Here is a 17,744-nt window from a genome sequence, read left to right on the forward strand (position 1 = left end):
GCAGTCGAGTCTGCCAATAAGAATGTGGTGATTGACAGAGTCGCAAGCTTTGGCCAGCCTTGGTCATTTAAGAATGATGGAGGTCACTGTGTTCTCAGGGATCATCAACGCTGCAGAAATGTTGTTTTGGTACCCTTCCCCAGATCTGTGCCTCGACACAATCCTGTCTCGGAGCTCTACGGACAATTCCTTCTACCTCACGGCTTGGTTTTTACTCTGACATGCACTGTCAACTGTGGTACCTTTATATAGACAGGTGTGCCTTTCCAAATCATGTCCAATCAATTGAATTTACCACAGGTGGACTCCAATCAAGTTGTAGAAACATCAAGGATGATCAATGGAAACAGGATACACCGGAGCTCAATTATATATATATATTTGTAGAATAGTGAAGACATCAAAACTATGAAAAAAACCAAAACTTTTGGAATCACGTAGCAACCCCCCGCCTTGACTGCTTTGCACACTCTTGGCATTCTCTCAACCAGCTTCATGGAGGTAGTCACCTGAAATGTGTTTCAATTGACAGGTGTACCTTGTTAAAAAGTTTGTGGAATTTCTTTCCTTCATAATGCGTTTGAGCCAAATCAGTTGTGTTTTGACAAGGTAGGGGTGGTATACAGAAGATACCAAATTGGGCTAAAAGACCAAGGAAATATTATGGCAAGAACAGCTCAAATAAGCAAAGAGAAACGACAGTCCATCATTACTTTAAGTACTTTAAACGTTCATTAGAGTTACCAGCCTCAGATATTGCAGCCCAAATAAATGCTTCATAGAGTTCAAGTAACAGACATCAACTGTTCAGAGGAGACTGTGAAATCAGCCCTTCATGGTCGAATTGCTGCAAAGAAACCACTACTAAAGGACACCAATAAGAAGACGACGCTTGCTTGGGCCAAGAAACCGGAGCAATGGACATTTGACAAGTGGAAATCTGTCCTTTGGTCTGATGAGTCCAAATTTGAGATTTTTGGTTCCAATCGGCGTGTCTTTGTGAGACGCAGAGTAGATGAACGGATTATCGCCGCATGTGTGGTTCCCACCGTGAAACATGGTGGTGGTGGTGATATGCTGGTGACATTGTCAGTAATTTATTTAGAATTCAAGGCACACTTAACCAGCATGGCTACCAAACATTTGACTAGTACAGTATGTAAATAAGGCATCTGTACTTTTTAATAAATTCGCAAAACATTTCTAAAACCTGTTTTCACTTTATCATTATGGGGTATTGTGTGTAGATTGCTGAGAAAATTGTTTTTTCATCCGTTTTAGAATAAGGTTGTAACATAACAAAATGTGGAAAAAGTCAAGGGGTCTGAATACTTTCGGAAAGCACTGTATATCCATGTGAATTCACAAGGCAGCTGTGCTGCTGCAAACAGTTTGGATCTAACGGTGATTCCCTTTCAGATGGTTTAGCGTTGCACCTGTACTACCATTACTGTATCTCAATTCCAACTCCGCAAAGTTTGCATTTCCTTCTAATTTAACTTCAAAGTATTGCCATACAGGACTTCACTGCTGTTTTCCTTTCTCGATTTTTCCACTAGGAATCAACTCCAAAGACACTGTTTTTTGAAAGGAGGAGACTAGTTGCCGTACTTCCGAGAACACAAACACTCCCATCTGTCATAGTGAGCTAGCGAGGGACGGAGAGAGAGAGGGGTACAGTATAGGCAAGTCGGCCAACAGGCAGAACCGTGCACTAGGCCCATTTATAGACAGCCAAAAGCTGCATCTTGCAATTTCTTGGCTTGCAACTTCAGTAAAGCAGGGCCTATAAATGAATAGGATATTCTACACACAGACCGAAGACTGAACACACACTTGCATCATCAGCGAAGAAAGAGCAGGGGTGTAATCATTAGTCCAAACAGTTGCAACGTTTTGCAACTAAAACAAGTTTCTATTGGACAAATTCAGGTAAGTTCCTTCCCATTTCATTCTGTTTGCTTACATATAAGAAATGTAATGAATACGCCCCAGGCAAGCCAGCGCAAGAGAGAGGAGGAGGCAGGCAGAAAAGTGGTACACATACTTTGATGTACAGTATGTGGATACCTTCTCGTCAAACATATCATTCCAAAATCATGGGCATTAAGATGGAGTTGTACCCCCCTTTGCTGCTATAACAGCCTACACTCTTCTGAGAACGCTTTCCACTAGATGTTGGAACATTGCTGCAGGGACTTGCTTCCATTCAGCCACAAGAGCATTAGTGAGGTCAGGGCTCTGTGGTCAGGCACTGTTGGGCGATTAGGCCTGGCTCACAGTGGGCGTTCCAATTCATCCCCAAGTTGTTCGATGGGGTTGAGGTCAGGGCTCTGTGCAGGCCAGTCAAGTTCTTCCACACAGATCGACAAACAATTTCTGTGCATTGTCATGATGATATAGGAAAAGGGCCTTCCCCAAACTGTTGCCACAAACTTGGAATCACAGAATCGTCTAGAACGTCATTGTATACTGTAGCATTAAGAGTTACCTTCACTGGCACTATTTTTTTCTCCTCCAAACCTTAGTTGGCACTATGCATTCAGGCAGGTAGCATTCTCCTTGCATCCGCCAAACCCGGATTCATCCGTCAGACGGTGAAGAGTGATTCAATCACTCCAGAGAACGCGTTTCATTAGCGGTGAGCTTTACACCTCTCCAGCCAACGCTTGGCATTGCACATGGTGATCTTTGGCTTGTGTGCGGCTGCTTGGCCACGGAAACACATTTCATGAAGATCCTGACGAACAATTCTTGTGCCGACGTTGCTTCCGTTCTGTGCGCTTGTGTGGCCTAACACCTCGCAGTTGAGCTGTTGTTGCGTCAAGACATTTCCACTTCACAATAATAGGACTTACAGTTGACCGAGGCAGCTTTAGCAGGGCAGAAATTTGCCAAACTGACTTGTTGGAAAGGTGGCATCTTATGACAGGACCACATTGAAAGTCACTGAGCTCTTCAGTAAGGCCATTCTACTGCCAATGTTTGTCTTTCTATGGAGATTGCATGGCTATGTGCTCGATTTTATACACCCGTCAGCAACGGGTGTGGTTGAAATAGCCAAATCAACTATTTTGAAGGGGTGTCCACATACTTGTGTGTGTGTGCGTATAGTGCATCTTGATAAAAAAAAAGAAGTCGGTCTTGCTTGCCTCACAAATTCACTAAAGTAACCTAAAGTTCACCTCTTCCTCTGGTCCTCAAATTTCCCCAGGCCTTTATAGCCTATCGTCTAGTTAGACTAACATGGAAAATATGGTTTTTGATAACTACACTGCAATTTAAATTAATAATAGAAACTGTTTTTCAGTTTGGGATTTTTAACATTACGGATCCCAATTTCCTTTTAAAGTTCACACCCATAGTAGCAAATGAGATCCCCCTCTTTTTTTAACAAAGGCCAAAACTGCTTCAAAAGGGTCTTCCCGCAATTGCGGCATTAAGAACTGTTTTGCAATGACAACTTGTCAAAATACATGTTTCCCTCCTTATGGCTCCCGCAAATTAAAATCACCTCGAGAATAATATTTCTAGAACAACCAACAAGCAGACTAGGTAAATAGGTCAACTGTTCTACTATGGGGTTGTCGGATTTTGTTTTTATAACATTACATGGTAAAAACAGGAGCAATGGAAAGTTACATCCTGAGTGATGAAGTACAGGCTTTGAATTACATCGCCAGCAGCTACAGTAGGCTACACAGCTCTGTTTGAGTTGAGCACCACGATGGTGAGCATTTTAGACTATTTAATAACCCTTCATCTGAACAACGGAGTGTCAGAAACAATCATGCATGTCAGTTCAGCGCACACAGCGTAACAGAAAAAAAATCTAATTTCAGAATACATTAATTTTGGAATTTATTTCATAGCTTAATACATACTGAAGCATTGTTGTTCTATGTCATCTACAAAAGAAATGGCCTCTCCAGAATCCATATGAAGGAAATCAGTCGCAGTGACGAAGAACTTTAGCCCCTCTGACAGACTCACAGGGAGAAAAATAGCTGAGAGCAGGCTTGCATTGGTTTCCCAGGATACAGCAGGCTGAGACTTCCCCTCTGGAAGCCCCTTATGACAGTCTATTACACTCAGTGCACCATCCCCCATACTAGAGACTGACAGCGCAACAGTCTGGATTTATGGGGCGTCCTTCATCTGAGACGTATTACAATGCTACAGTGGCAAGAAAAAGTAGGTGAACCCTTTGGAATTACCTGGATTTCTGCATAAATTGGTCATAAAATTTGATCTGCTCATCATCTAAGCCACAACAATAGATAAACAGTCTGCTTAAACTAATAAAACAATTATACATTTTCATGCCTTTATTGAACACACCGTGTAAACATTCACAGTGCAGGGTGGAAAAAGTATGTGAAGCCTTGGATTTAATAACTGGTTGACCCTCCTTTAGCAGCAATAACCTCAACCAATTGTTTTTTGTAGCTGCGGATCAGACCTTCACAACAGTCAAGAAGAATTTTGGACCATTCCTCTTTACAAAACTATATCAGTTCAGCAATATTCTTGGGATGTCTAGTATGAACCGCTCGAGATCATGCCACAGCATCTCAAATCGGGTTGAGGTCAGGACTGACTAGGCCACTCCAGAAGGTGTATTTTCATCAGTTGAAGCCATTCTATTGGTTTACTTCTGTGTTTTGGGTCATTGACCTGTTGCATCACCCAACTTCTGTTGAGCTTCAAATTGGTAGACAGCCTAACATTCTCCTGCAAAATGTCTTGATAAACTTGGGAATTCATTTTTCCGTCCATGATAGCAAGCTGTCCAGGCCCTGAGGCAGCAAAGCAGCTCCAAACCATGATGCTCCCTCCACCATACTTTACAGTTGGGATGAGGTTTTGATGTTGGTGTGCTGTGCCTTTTCTCCAAACAACTAAACTTTAGTTACATCTGTCCACAGAATATTTTGCCAGTAGCGCTGTGGAACATCCAGGTACACTTTTGCAAACTTCAGATGTCGTCCCCCCCCGTGGTGTCCTCCCATGAACACCACTCTTGTTTAGTGTTTTACGTATTGTAGGCTCGTCAGATATGTTAGCATGTTCCAGAGATTTCTGTAAGTCTTCAGCGGATACTCTAGGATTCTTCTTAACCTCATTGAACATTCTGCTTTCTTGCAGTCATCTTTGCAGGACGGCCACTCCTAGGGAGAGCAGCAACAGTGCTGAACTTCCATTTACAGGCAATTTTTCTTACCGTGGAATGATGAACAAGGCTTTTAGAGATACTTCTGTAAACCTTTCCAGCTTTATACAAGTCAACAGTTCTTAATCTTAGGTATTTTGAGATCTCTTTTGTTCGAGGCATGGTTCACATCAGGCAATGCCTCTTGTGAATAGCAAACTCAAATTTTGAGAGTGTTTTTTAATAGGGCAAGGCAGCTCTAACCAACAACTCCAATCTCATCTCATTGATTGGACACTACTGTTAGCCGACTCCAATTAGCTTTTAGAGAAGTCATTAGCCTAGGGGTTCACATACTTTTCCCAACCTACACTGAATGTTTAAATGTATTTTTCGTCTATATTGAATACAATAATTTGAATGTTATTAGTTTAAGCACACTAGGTTTGTCTATTGTTGTAACTTAGATGAAGATCAGATCAAATTTGATGTGATCCAGGTAATTCCAAAGGGTTCATATACTTTCTTGCCACTGTATATTTGTGTTATGTAACCATCTTAAGTATGTGTAACTACAAAAAAAGGTCATTGGGGAATCATTCATTTTGCTTGATATGAACCTACAGGAAATTGCTTGTGCATTCTGAAAGATTCCCTGCTGCTAGCTAGGCTAACTTATCAAAATATCAATGAATGATCAATTCCCCCAAGAATACTATATTTTTAAACCAAGAAAGCTATCAGGTCAAGACTAGCTATGTGTCTGACAAATGGAAATGCCTCCTGAGACGCAAATGTTGTACCTTCTATTTGGCCTAGATTTGAGCAGTCCATGGGTAAGTCAAAGGGGAAAATAACCTTGTAGCATCTTGTACTAGGCCTGACCTGAATGACAGCTCTAGCCTTTGATTTTCAATAGCTGGAATGACACCCAGACACACATGAAGTAGGATTTATTGTTCAAAAGGTATAAGTATAAGCTGTTTAGGAATAGGCCTAATTCATCTGTATTGGTGTCAGGAAACTGTTAATATCCTAGGAAGGGATGTTGTTGACACTTACTCTGCCTACGTATAAGCTCCACAAAAAGAGAGTCCTAGGGCTTCTCTTTCAGACATTTTGAAAGTTGTTATTGGCACTACCACTGTCAGAGCCTAGGCAATGTGGCTGTGGCATGCATGAGGCCTATTCATCAATGTGATTTTTCTGCCAATAAACAGAAAAGCCACAAATGTACAGTACCATGTATATGCCATGCCTAACATTTACTTTCTACAAATATGAAGCAGAGATTATGTATGGAAATCATTCTCCTGACACACAAAAATACTATTGCTGTTTCATTTGATGTAGTCTACTGTATGGGAATAGAGCAAGAATTAATTGTTTGGTCTCGAGAGAAATCTCATTTAGGGTTAGCACTGATTAGAGGGCACAGAGGTTTAAATATATGTTATTGAGAAATACAGGATGAGGCAAGTGAGGATAACCTCCACTTGTATGGCTTAATTTCTGACCCAGTAGCCCCAGCCTTCACATGTCTGAAAGACATTGGTAGTTGAAGGATTATGTCAGACCCTCAACCTAGCTGATTGGAGGGAGTAGATGGAATGAATCATCTATCAAGCTATTTCAGATCTGTGAACACCGAAGGGGAAGGGAATACGGTTTGAAATGGGACCTGGTTACTGTCTTTCCTAGGGGTAGTTTTCAAGAGGTTCAAACCTGGGTAACATTAGGCGTTCCTTCCTGCTGCTACACCTGTTTTTATATGACATTCTTGAGAGTGCCGCTTCCCTCAGGATCTAGGAATTCATCTGAGAGACTAGCCCTCGGGGGCCACCAATCAGACACTCCAGTGAAAAATTGCAAAACAAAAGTCCTGCCACTTTTGCTAAAAGCTGCCATCAAACTAATTGTTTTTTTTTATAAAATAAAAAAACTCTTCATGCCTACCGTACATTGTAATGGTAGTCATATTTCATAGCCAAAATTAAGTGAAAACAAAAAAACATGGAACACTAGAAACATTCCTGTTCATCTGGGATTCATTACACCCCCCTCCCCCTAACCACCATCAAAGATTCCATTGTGACATTCTAAACTCTGATGAGAGTCTGAGAGAACAGCATATTCTAAGCATTGCAGCATGAGCAACACTAGAATGCTTTGTTAATGGAAATATCACTCTGGTTCGTCCAGTTAGTTGAAAGAATAGACAAAGCCATGAGACAAAAGGCAAAAATAGATATCTTGTGACTATTGGGCTCACTCTCTCACACGTAACAAAATTAAAAAGGGATCTGCTGATCAATACATCAGTTACACTGACAAAAACTAAAAACTGATCCATGGTCAGAGACAGGGCTAGTCAGGCGTTGGATCAGTGGTCAGGGAGAGAGTGAACACAGAAATCGTGACCCTGGACAACACCCTGTCGTTCTCCACCAACATCAAGGCGGTGACCCAATCCTGTAGGTTCATGCTCTACAACATTCGCAGAGTACGACCCTGCCTCACACAGGAAGCGGCGCAGGTCCTAATCCAGGCACTTGTCATCTCCCGTCTGGATTATTGCAACTCGCTGTTGGCTGGGCTCCCTGCCTGTGCTATTAAACCCCTACAACTCATCCAGAACGCCGCAGCCCGTCTGGTGTTCAACCTTCCCAAGTTCTCTCACGTCACCCCGCTCCTCCGCTCTCTCCACTGGCTTCCAGTCGAAGCTCGCATCCGCTACAAGACCATGGTGCTTGCCTACGGAGCTGTGAGGGGAACGGCACCTCCATACCTTCAGGCTCTGATCAGGCCCTACACCCAAACAAGGGCACTCCGTTCATCCACCTCTGGCCTGCTGGCCCCCCTACCTCTGAGGAAGCACAGTTCCCGCTCAGCCCAGTCAAAACTGTTCGCTGCTCTGGCACCCCAATGGTGGAACAAGCTCCCTCACGACGCCAGGACAGCGGAGTCAATCACCACCTTCCGGAGACACCTGAAACCCCACCTCTTCAAGGAATACCTGGGATAGGATAAAGTAATCCTTCTAACCCCCCCCTTAAAAGATTTAGATGCACTATTGTAAAGTGGTTGTTCCACTGGATATTATAGGTGAATGCACCAATTTGTAAGTCGCTCTGGATAAGAGCGTCTGCTAAATGACTAAAATGTAAGAAAAAAAAAATGTAAAAATGTAAATCTGCAGAGCAATGCATTTATTTCCATAGCAACAGAGCTGTGACATAAATCAACAGGGATATCTGCGATAAGAGGGTTTATCTATGTCGAGCATGATGCAACAAACCAGAGCTTCTCAGTAAGTGTTAGAAGACACAGTCTGACAAAGTCCTCTCTCTACAGGTAAACAAATCCAGGTGAATATTGGGCCAATTGCCAATATTCTAAAATCTGCATAAAGAAAATAAGCGCATTTTCTTACCAGTAGTGTTTCCACCAAACTGACTTGATGCATAAAAAATAAACAAATAAAATAAAAAAATCAGTGCATGGTGACATTTCACACAGTGCATTCGGAAAATATTCAGACCCCTTACTTTTTCCACATTTTGTTACTTTACAGCCTTATTCTAAAATTGATTAAATAAAAAAATCCTCAGCAATGACAAAGCAAAAGCAGGTTTAGATTTGTTTGCTAATGTATTAAAAATAAAGAAATACCTTATTTACATAATTACTCAGACACTTTGCTATGAGACTCAAAATTAAGCTCAAGTGCATCCTGTTTCCATTGATCATCCTTGAGATGTTTCTACAACTTGATTGGAGTCCACCTGTGGTAAATTCAATTGATTGGACATGATTTGGAAAGGCACACACCTGTCTATATAAAAAGTCGCACAGCTGACAGTGCATGTCAAAGCAAAAACCAAGCCATGAGGTTGAAGAAATTGTCCATAGAGCGCCGAGACAGGATTGTGTTGAGGCACAGATCTGAGGAAGGGTACCAAATCATTTCTGCAGCATTGAAGGTCCCCAAGAACATCGTGGCCTCAATCATTACTCAATGGAAGAAGTTTGGAACTACCAAGACACTTCCTAGAGCTGGCCGCCCGGCCAAACTGAGCAATCGGGGGAGAAGGGCCTTGGTCAGGGAGGTGACCAAGAACCCGACGGTCACTCTAACAGAGCTCCAGAGTTCCTCTGTGGAGATGGGAGACCCTTCCAGAAGGACAACCATCTCTGCAGCACTCCACCAGTCAGGCCTTTATGGTAGAGTGGCCAGACGAAAGCCACTCCTCAGTAAATAGCACATGACAGCCCACTTGGAGTTTGCCAAAAGGCACCTAAAGGACTCAGACCATGAGAAACCAGATGATCTGGTCTGATGAAAACAAGATTAAACTCTTTGGCCTGAATGCCAAGCGTCACTCCTGAAGGAAACCTGGCACCATCCCTACGGTGAAGCATGGTGGTGGCACCATCATGCTGTGGGGATGTTTTTCAGTGGCAAGGACTGAGAGACTAGTCAGGATCAAGGCAAAGATGAACAGAGCAAAGTACTGAGAGAACCTTGATGAAGAGCGCTCAAGTTCTCAGACTGGGGCGAAGGTTCACCTTCCAACAGGACAACAACCCTAAGCACACAGCCAAGACAATGCAGGAGTGGCTTCGGGACACGTCTCTGAATGTCCTTGAGTGGCCCAGCAAGAGACTGGACTTGAACCTGATCAAACCTGAAAAATCGCTGTGCAGCAACACTCCCCATCCAACCTAGCAGAGCTTGGAGGAATGAGAGAAACTCCCCAAATACAGGTGTGCCAACCTTACAGCGTCATGTCACCATGTCAAACAATTTTGCCTAATTTTCCTGTTTCCATCATTTTATTAAATTATACAGCATGACTTTACTTGCATAAAAACATGGTTTAAATCAAGTCAATCTCCATAGAGGATAGTTTCTTCAATCTGCATGCAGTAAAACAAACTTCTGTTAAGTAGAATATCTCCTCAAGCTTTGGACGACAGCCAATAATGCAATGTCTTAAAATGTGACAAGCTCAAAGCAAACAGAAACCCAAGGGTAAAGAGGGGGCTGTGACAAATGTGTGTTGGAAATGTTGGTTTACTACAGAGGAGAGCTGAGATGCCCAAAACTTGGTCTGTACTCAAACTCAGTGACACATTTAGGCTACTAACAGTGTAGTTGGCCTATTTTGTTTTTTATATATAATCAAAACCAGAGACAGCAGCATTGACAACATGATTCCACAATGATAAAAATGGCCCAAAAATGAGAGATGTTTATATTGGTAAAAACTTCCCCATTCTTCAGATCACTTGTGGAGCAACAAGATATTCGGTAGAAGGTCACACTTTCCCCCCACCCCTCTCTCTCGCCAAACTGCAGCAACCCAAACAGGAAATACATTCCACATGACCACAGAAGGCAGACATAGCAATAGAACCTGCCTTCAGATCAACAACAAAACCAAAGACCTCTGTTGTAGTAGCACATATGAGGGGATTATTCAAATCCTTTAATAAGATAGTCAGTTGAGTTGGACAGTACTGATTGAATGTGTCTTGTGTGTGTAACATTCAGCCACACAAAGGTGGGGAAATAACTGTGAGAACGCTGTTCATGGACTACAGCTCATCGTTAATCAACAAGATAGGGACCCTGGGATTGAACCCCTCCCTTTGCAACTGAATCCTGGACTTCCTGACAGGCCAGCCCCAGGTGGTGAGGGTATGCAACAACTAGGGCTGGCTCAATTTTCAGATAATCGGGTAACTGACAATTATGGACAATAACCATGAACAAAAGCAATTCGTTATAATAGTCTTAGTACATTCATTTTTAGGAGAAGGGGGAATTTAACTTTATATTCAAGCAGATAACTGCTATTGGCTAAACTTTAAGTTTTACATGAAGTGGGTAAAATTGGTAATCATTTTACGAGCAAAACGGCACAGTCGGAAAGAGAAGCTTAATTTCCAAAAGTCCCAAGCGGTCAAAACCATTCATTTTTTAAATCTGGTGTCACCAAAGCTGTGTTTTATTCATTACGTATGTCGTAGATCATTTTCAAAGCGGCATTATAAGCTCAAAACATTTAAAATGACAATTATGATAATGACAGTGTCTATTTGCATAACAATTACCCAAAATTCCATAATCGTCACAGCACTAGCAACATCTCAGAAACGCTGACCCTCAACACGGGGGTCCCTCGGGGTTTGTGCTTAGTGTCCTCCCTGTTTACCCAAAACTGTGGCCACGAACGACTCCAACACTATCATCAAGTTTGCCGACAACACGGTGGTAGGTCTGATCACCGGCGGCGATGAGTCAGCCTATAAGAAGGAGATCAGAGACTTAGCAGTGTGGTGCAAAGACAACAACCTCAATAAGACCAAGGCGATGATTGTGCACTATAGGAGAAAGATAAATCCACGATAATTGAGAATTTTAATAAGCATCTCTACGGCTGGCCATGCTTTTCACCTGGCTACCCCAACCCCGGCCAACAGCTCTGCACCCCCGTAGCAACTGGCCCAAGACCCCCCCTGCTTCTCCTTCACCCAAATCCAGACAACTGATGTTCTGAAAAAGCTGCAAATTCTGGATCCCTACAAATCAGCTCAGCTAGACAATCTGGACCCTCTCTTCCCAAAATTATCCGCCGCCATTGTTACAACACCTATTACTAGTCTGTTCAACCTCTCTCATATCGTCTGAGATTCCTAAAGATTGGAAAGCGGCCATGGTCATCCCCCTCTTCAAAGGGGGAGACACTCTAGACCCAAACTGTTACAGACCTATATCCATCCTGGCCTGCCTTTCTAAAGTCTTCGAAAGCCAAGTGAACAAACAGATCACTGACCATTTCAAATCCCACCGTACCTTCGCCGCTATGCAATCTGGTTTCCGAGCTGGTCACGGGTGCACCTCAGCCACGCTCAAGGTTCAAAACGATATCATAACCGCTATCGATAAAAGACAGTACTGTGCAGCAGTCTTCATCGACCTGGCCAAGGCTTTCGACTCTGTCAATCACCGCATTCTTATCGGCAGACAACAACCTTGGTTTCTCTAATGGCTGCCTCGCCTGGTTCACCAACTACTTCTCAGATAGAGTTCATGTGTGTCAAATCGGAGGGCCTGTTGTCCGCACCTCTGGCAGACTCTAGGGTTCAATTCTCAGGCCGACTCTTTTCTCTGTATATATCAACGATGTCGCTCTTGCTGCTGGTGATTCTCTGATCCAACTCCACGCAGACGGCACCATTCTGTATACATCTGTCCCTTCTTTGGACACTTAACTAACCTCCAGACGAGCTTCAATGCCATACAACACTCCTTCCGTGGCCTCCAACTGCTCCTAAATGCTAGTAAAAACAAAGTGCATGCTCTTCAACCGATCGTTGCCTGCCCGACTAGCATCACTACTCTGGACGGTTCTGACCTAGAATATGTGGACAACTATAAATACCTAGGTGTCTGGCTAGACTGTAAGCTCTCCTTCCAGACTCACATTAAGCATCTCCAATCCAAAATTTAATCTAGAATTGGCTTCCAATTTGGCAACAAAGACTCCTTCACTCATGCTGTCAAACATACCCTCGTAAAACTGACCTTCCTACCGATCCTCGACTATGTCATTTACAAAATACCCTCCAACACTCTACTCAGCAAAATGGATGCAGTCTATCACAGTGCCATCCGTTTTGTCACCAAAGCCCCATTTACTACCCACCACTGCGACTTGTATGCTCTTGTTGGCTGGTCCTCGCTACATATTCGTCGCCAAACCCCCTGGCTCCAGGTCATCTATAAGTCTTTGCTAGGTAAAGCGCCGCCTTATCTCAGCTCACTGGTCACCATAGCAACACCCACCCATAGCACGCACTCCAGCAGGTATATTTCACTGGTCATCCCCAAAGCCAACACCTGCTTTGGCCGCCTTTCCTTCCAGTTCTCTGCTGCCTATGACTGGAATGAATTGCAATTAAAAAATATATATATACACACACACACTTATTTTTTTAATCACTCAAGTTGGATGTATAAGTCCCTCACTAACTCAGCATCAGCTGTCAGAGCAGCTTACCGATCCCTGCAGCTGTACACAGCCCCTCTGTAAATAGCCCATCCAACCAATTTTTGTACTCGTTTGCACACCAGTATTTTTCTACTTGCACATACTCATCTGCACATATCACTCCAGTGTAAATTGCTAAATTGTAATTACTTAGCCACTATTGGCCTATTTATTGCCTTACCTCCTTACTTCATTTGCACACACTGTACACAGGTTTTTCTATTGTGTTATTGACTCGACGTTTGTTTATCCCATGTGTAACTGTTGTTTATGTCGCACTGCTTTGCTCCATCTTGGCCAGGTCGCAGTTGTAAATGAGAACTTGTTCTCAACTGGCCTACCTGGTTAAATAAATACAAAGAGGGGAGAGCATGCCCCCATGAACATCGACGGGGCTGTTGTGGAGTGGGTTGAGAGCTTCAAGTTCCTTGGCGTCCACATCACTAAGGATGTTCCACACACACAGTCATGAAGAGGGCAAGGCAAAGCCCCTTCCCCCTCAGGCTGAACGGACCCATGCCAAGACCTTGGACAACAGCACCAACAAGAGCATCTTGACTGGCTGCATCACCACTCTGTATGGTAAATGCACCACCCTTGACCTCAAAGCTCTACAGAGGGTGGTGCGGACAGCCTAGTACGTCACTGGGGCCGAGCTTCCTGCCATCCAGGACCACTATATCAGGAATGCCCGATTGGCAAAGACTCCAGCCACCCAAGCCAGACTGTTCACTCTGCTACCGTTGGGAAAATGGTACTGGAGCATCGGCTCAGGCTCCGAGAGCTTCTACCTATAAGACTGCTAAATAGCCAACTAATGGTACCCAAACTATCTGCACTGACCCTATGCGCAAGCACGCACACTACATTGACACAAAACCCCCCACACACACACACTTTAACACTCATAATTTGCTGCTGCTCTGTTCTTTACTCTTATTATTATCCATCCTGATTCCTAGTCACTTTACCCTGCCTTCATGTACATATCTACCAAAAATACCTTGTACCTCTCTGAACATTGATCTGGTACTCCCTGTATATACTGTATCGCCATTCTTGTGTATTTTATTCCAAGTTATCATTTTATTATTGAACTGCATCGTTGGGAAGGACTCCTAAGCAAGCAAGTATTTCACGGTAGTCGTATTTGGCACGTGACAAATACAATTTCATTCGAGTTGTTCGATACTGTACTACTTACTGGTCTATATCTTTGCAAAATGTATCAAATTCTCAATCCAACATTACCACCCAAGCAAAAAACTATAACATTAAACAAATCATGCAATACCCAGATCAATGTAGAATATCGAAAACAACGGTGCAGCATTATTGATGTTATCTATCAAGCAAGCTACCAAATGCAACGGATAGTAAGGGCTACTACCGTTCTGAGGATGCAGCAAGCTTGCTCCGGCTGTCACTCACTGGTTAGCTTGCTATAACACACAAGCAAATGTTTATGAAAGCGAGACATAACTCAACCTATATATACTAGCACGGCTAAATACCGATAGATCACGAGCGTAAAGTCAGTAGATATCTAACTAACTACAGTAAGCAGATATGAGCTCGGAAGACCAGTTGTGGGGAGGTTTATTTTTCTTTCAAGTAAAGAGGTCGCAAAAATGCCCACCCGGCTCGCTAGTTATAAAAAGCCACACTAGATTTTACCTACTATAAAATCGGTGATCCTCTTTCAAATCCGACCAGCTTGGTACTAGTCGGTTGTGTGGTCAGTTGAAGTGAGCCGAGTTAACCAGCTTTGAAGCATAGAAAAATGCATAGACGTAGCTCGTAGGCTAGTATTTATGAATCTGATCACTATTTAGCAGGAAGGTGGAATATTATCTCCGCAAGCGCAGTACGCCGGTTTCATCGAAACTCATGCAGACAACACGGGGCACTATGTTGCAAGCTATTAATACAGCCTTTTAACGCCCTAAACTACAACGAAATCGCCTGTCAGGCTCGAGTGGAGAAAAAGTTCGGCAACATAATAGTTACACAAAATACATAAGAAAAGATCACCGTAACAAACGCTATCCGGTTTGGAAAAGCATGTTTTATTTCACCTTTATTTAACTAGGCAAGTCAGTTAAGAACAAATTCTTATTTACAATGACCGCCTACCGTGGAACAGTGCCCCTGAACAACTGCCTTGTTCAGGGGCAGAACGACAGATTTTTACCCTGTCAGCTCGGGGATTCGATCCGGCAACCTTTCGGTTACTGGCCCAACGCTCTAACCACTAGCCCCCATAAACCACACACCCAAAGATCTCACGTTAGCAGCCAAGTAACTAGTAGGCTGTAAATTGGCAGAATACCATAGACTATTAGAAGGATTCCATACCTATTGTAAACATGTTTGCCCCCTCCTTAGACAAGTTTACCTAGCTTAGTTACCTAGCGTTAGTTAGCTGGCTAGTTATCTTCCCAGACCCTCCTTGAAATTGCCTCGCTGGAAGGGCAAAGACAAAAATGCAAAAATAATGTCCCAAAACCAATTAATCAAATCACACTAGTTAACGTTAGTTAGTGCACATTTACATTATATCAGGGATATCTTAAAATAAATACTAAAAGCCAGTTCACTACCAAGCATTCATAGTTTGAATGTCTTAGAATTTCTTGAAACTGTTGCTAAATTGTAGGTTTCTTGTAGCTACTGAACTGCAACATAACTCCCAAAGACCACAGCTAACTAGCTAGTTAGCTATCGACAACTAATGTTAGCATTAGCTATCTAGGTACTGTAGCTAGCGCTCTGCGACACGTTTTTTTAAGCTAGAACACAATAAAAAAACAAACCTAATACAACTGGGACACTAGGGTATTATTCGTTGTTACAACAACTGTTATTTGTGACGGGAGGAAATTTGTTAAAAGCTTTTGATAAAACGTTTTTAATGAAAGTACAGTTGATAAGCGCATCACTTACCAGCTAGCTAGGCATCCACCCTCTTGACAGCGAATGAAGTCTGTATACAACGGATGTGACGTTTCTCTATATAAACCAGAGCACGTGAGCTAAATTACAAACATCGCTAGATCACACGGATCAGACACACTCAAAACAGCGAATTCGAACTGAAGCGAATGCAAAGATGAAAGCTTCAGATATAAACATATTTTTATAACATCATTACTTCATCACAAAGATTATGTTTTATGTAGATAATATGGCATGACATTGGTTACAAATTCAAGTGTGGAAGAACAATACATGACGCTTTTGATAACTAATTTGATCATTATTTGAATCGATTAGGTGTATTTATAAACAATCCCACTGAAACAGTAAAAAATGTTTTTGCTACAAGACTCGAATTCTCGCACAAGGGTATTTATGTTTATTCCGTGGAGTTATCCGCCCTCTAGTGGTCTTTTTAAACTGAAAAGGTGAAGTATCACTTATCAAACACTAGCGTGCGACAAAGATTCGACACTAACATGTCTCCCACTGGACGAGATGCACTTAGGTGGTCCACACATTGATGCTGTTCTAATAATATAATTATCATCCGGAGCTACAATATTCAGCATGAATTGAGATTTCCCTTGGTCCTATGTTTATAAACATAATTTTATAAAAATAGTATCACATCTGGAGGCTATTAGAGTGTATTAATTAGATTTTACTGGTGTGCACTGACGTTTATGTAACTGTAGAAGTTGTATTTAATTATTCATTGATACTGTTGTCACTCCATTTTATAATTGACAGTGTGACTTTTTTTGTCATGGAATTTGGTAAAACTACTCTATGTCATGAATTGTAAGTTTAGTCGGTTGGTAAACTTAGCTACTTAGCCTGTTATGGCTAGGGGGCAGTATTTTCACGGCTGGATAAAAATCGTACCCGATTTAATCTGGTTACCACTCCTACCCAGTAACTAGAATATGCATATACTTATTACATATGGATAGAAAACACCCTAAAGTTTCTAAAACTGTTTGAATTGTGTCTGTGAGTATAACAGAACTCATTTGGCAGGCAAAAACCTGACAAGGTTTCATGCAGGAAGTGGCCTGTCTGACAAGGTGTCGTTCTTCTTGTCTCTGTTTATTGAAGAGTGAGGATCTTAGCTGTCCCGTGACACTTCATACGGCTGCCATAGGGTCTCAGAAGGCGGTAAAAAACTGAATCGTGGCTTTGCAGGCTCTGGCTGAAAAAAAGTAGCGCGTTTGGGTAGTGGCTGGTTACAGTACTGTGAGACTCAGGCTCGTGCCCGCGTCGACCGAAAGCTTTGTTTACTTTCCTCTGTTTAGCTAAATGGACATTCCCGGTCGGAATATTATCGCTTTTTTACGAGAAAAATGGCATAAAAATGGATTTTAAACAGCGGTTGACATGCTTCGAAGTACGGTAATGGAATATTTAGATTTTTTTGGTCACGAATTGCGCCATGCGCGCGACCCTTATTTACCCTTTCAGATAGTGTCTGGAACACACGAACAAAACGCCGCAATTTGGATATAACGATGGATTATTTTGGACCAAACCAACATTTGTTATTGAAGTAG

General features: G+C 42.5%; 1 protein-coding gene across 6 annotated transcripts in view; it reads right to left on the reverse strand.

Moving 5' to 3' along the window:
- Positions 1–16,211, reverse strand: part of LOC106587568 (granule associated Rac and RHOG effector protein 1) — a 44,557-nt gene extending 28,346 nt beyond the window's left edge. Inside the window, exon 1 of one of the 6 annotated variants that reach the window (XM_014176082.3) lies at positions 16,159–16,211. The gene's annotated coding sequence lies outside the window, so the exon portion shown is untranslated. Of the gene's footprint in view, positions 1–11,272; positions 11,473–14,889; positions 15,034–16,158 lie in introns of those variants that run through there. The other 5 variants (XM_014176085.3, XM_014176081.3, XM_014176083.3 and 2 more) reach the window with 5 other exon arrangements.
- Between the last annotated feature and the right edge of the window lie 1,533 nt (positions 16,212–17,744).

The sequence above is a fragment of the Salmo salar genome, chromosome 26, assembly GCF_965601325.2.
Source record: "Salmo salar chromosome 26, fSalSal1, whole genome shotgun sequence".
Taxonomy (NCBI): Eukaryota; Metazoa; Chordata; class Actinopteri; order Salmoniformes; family Salmonidae; genus Salmo; species Salmo salar.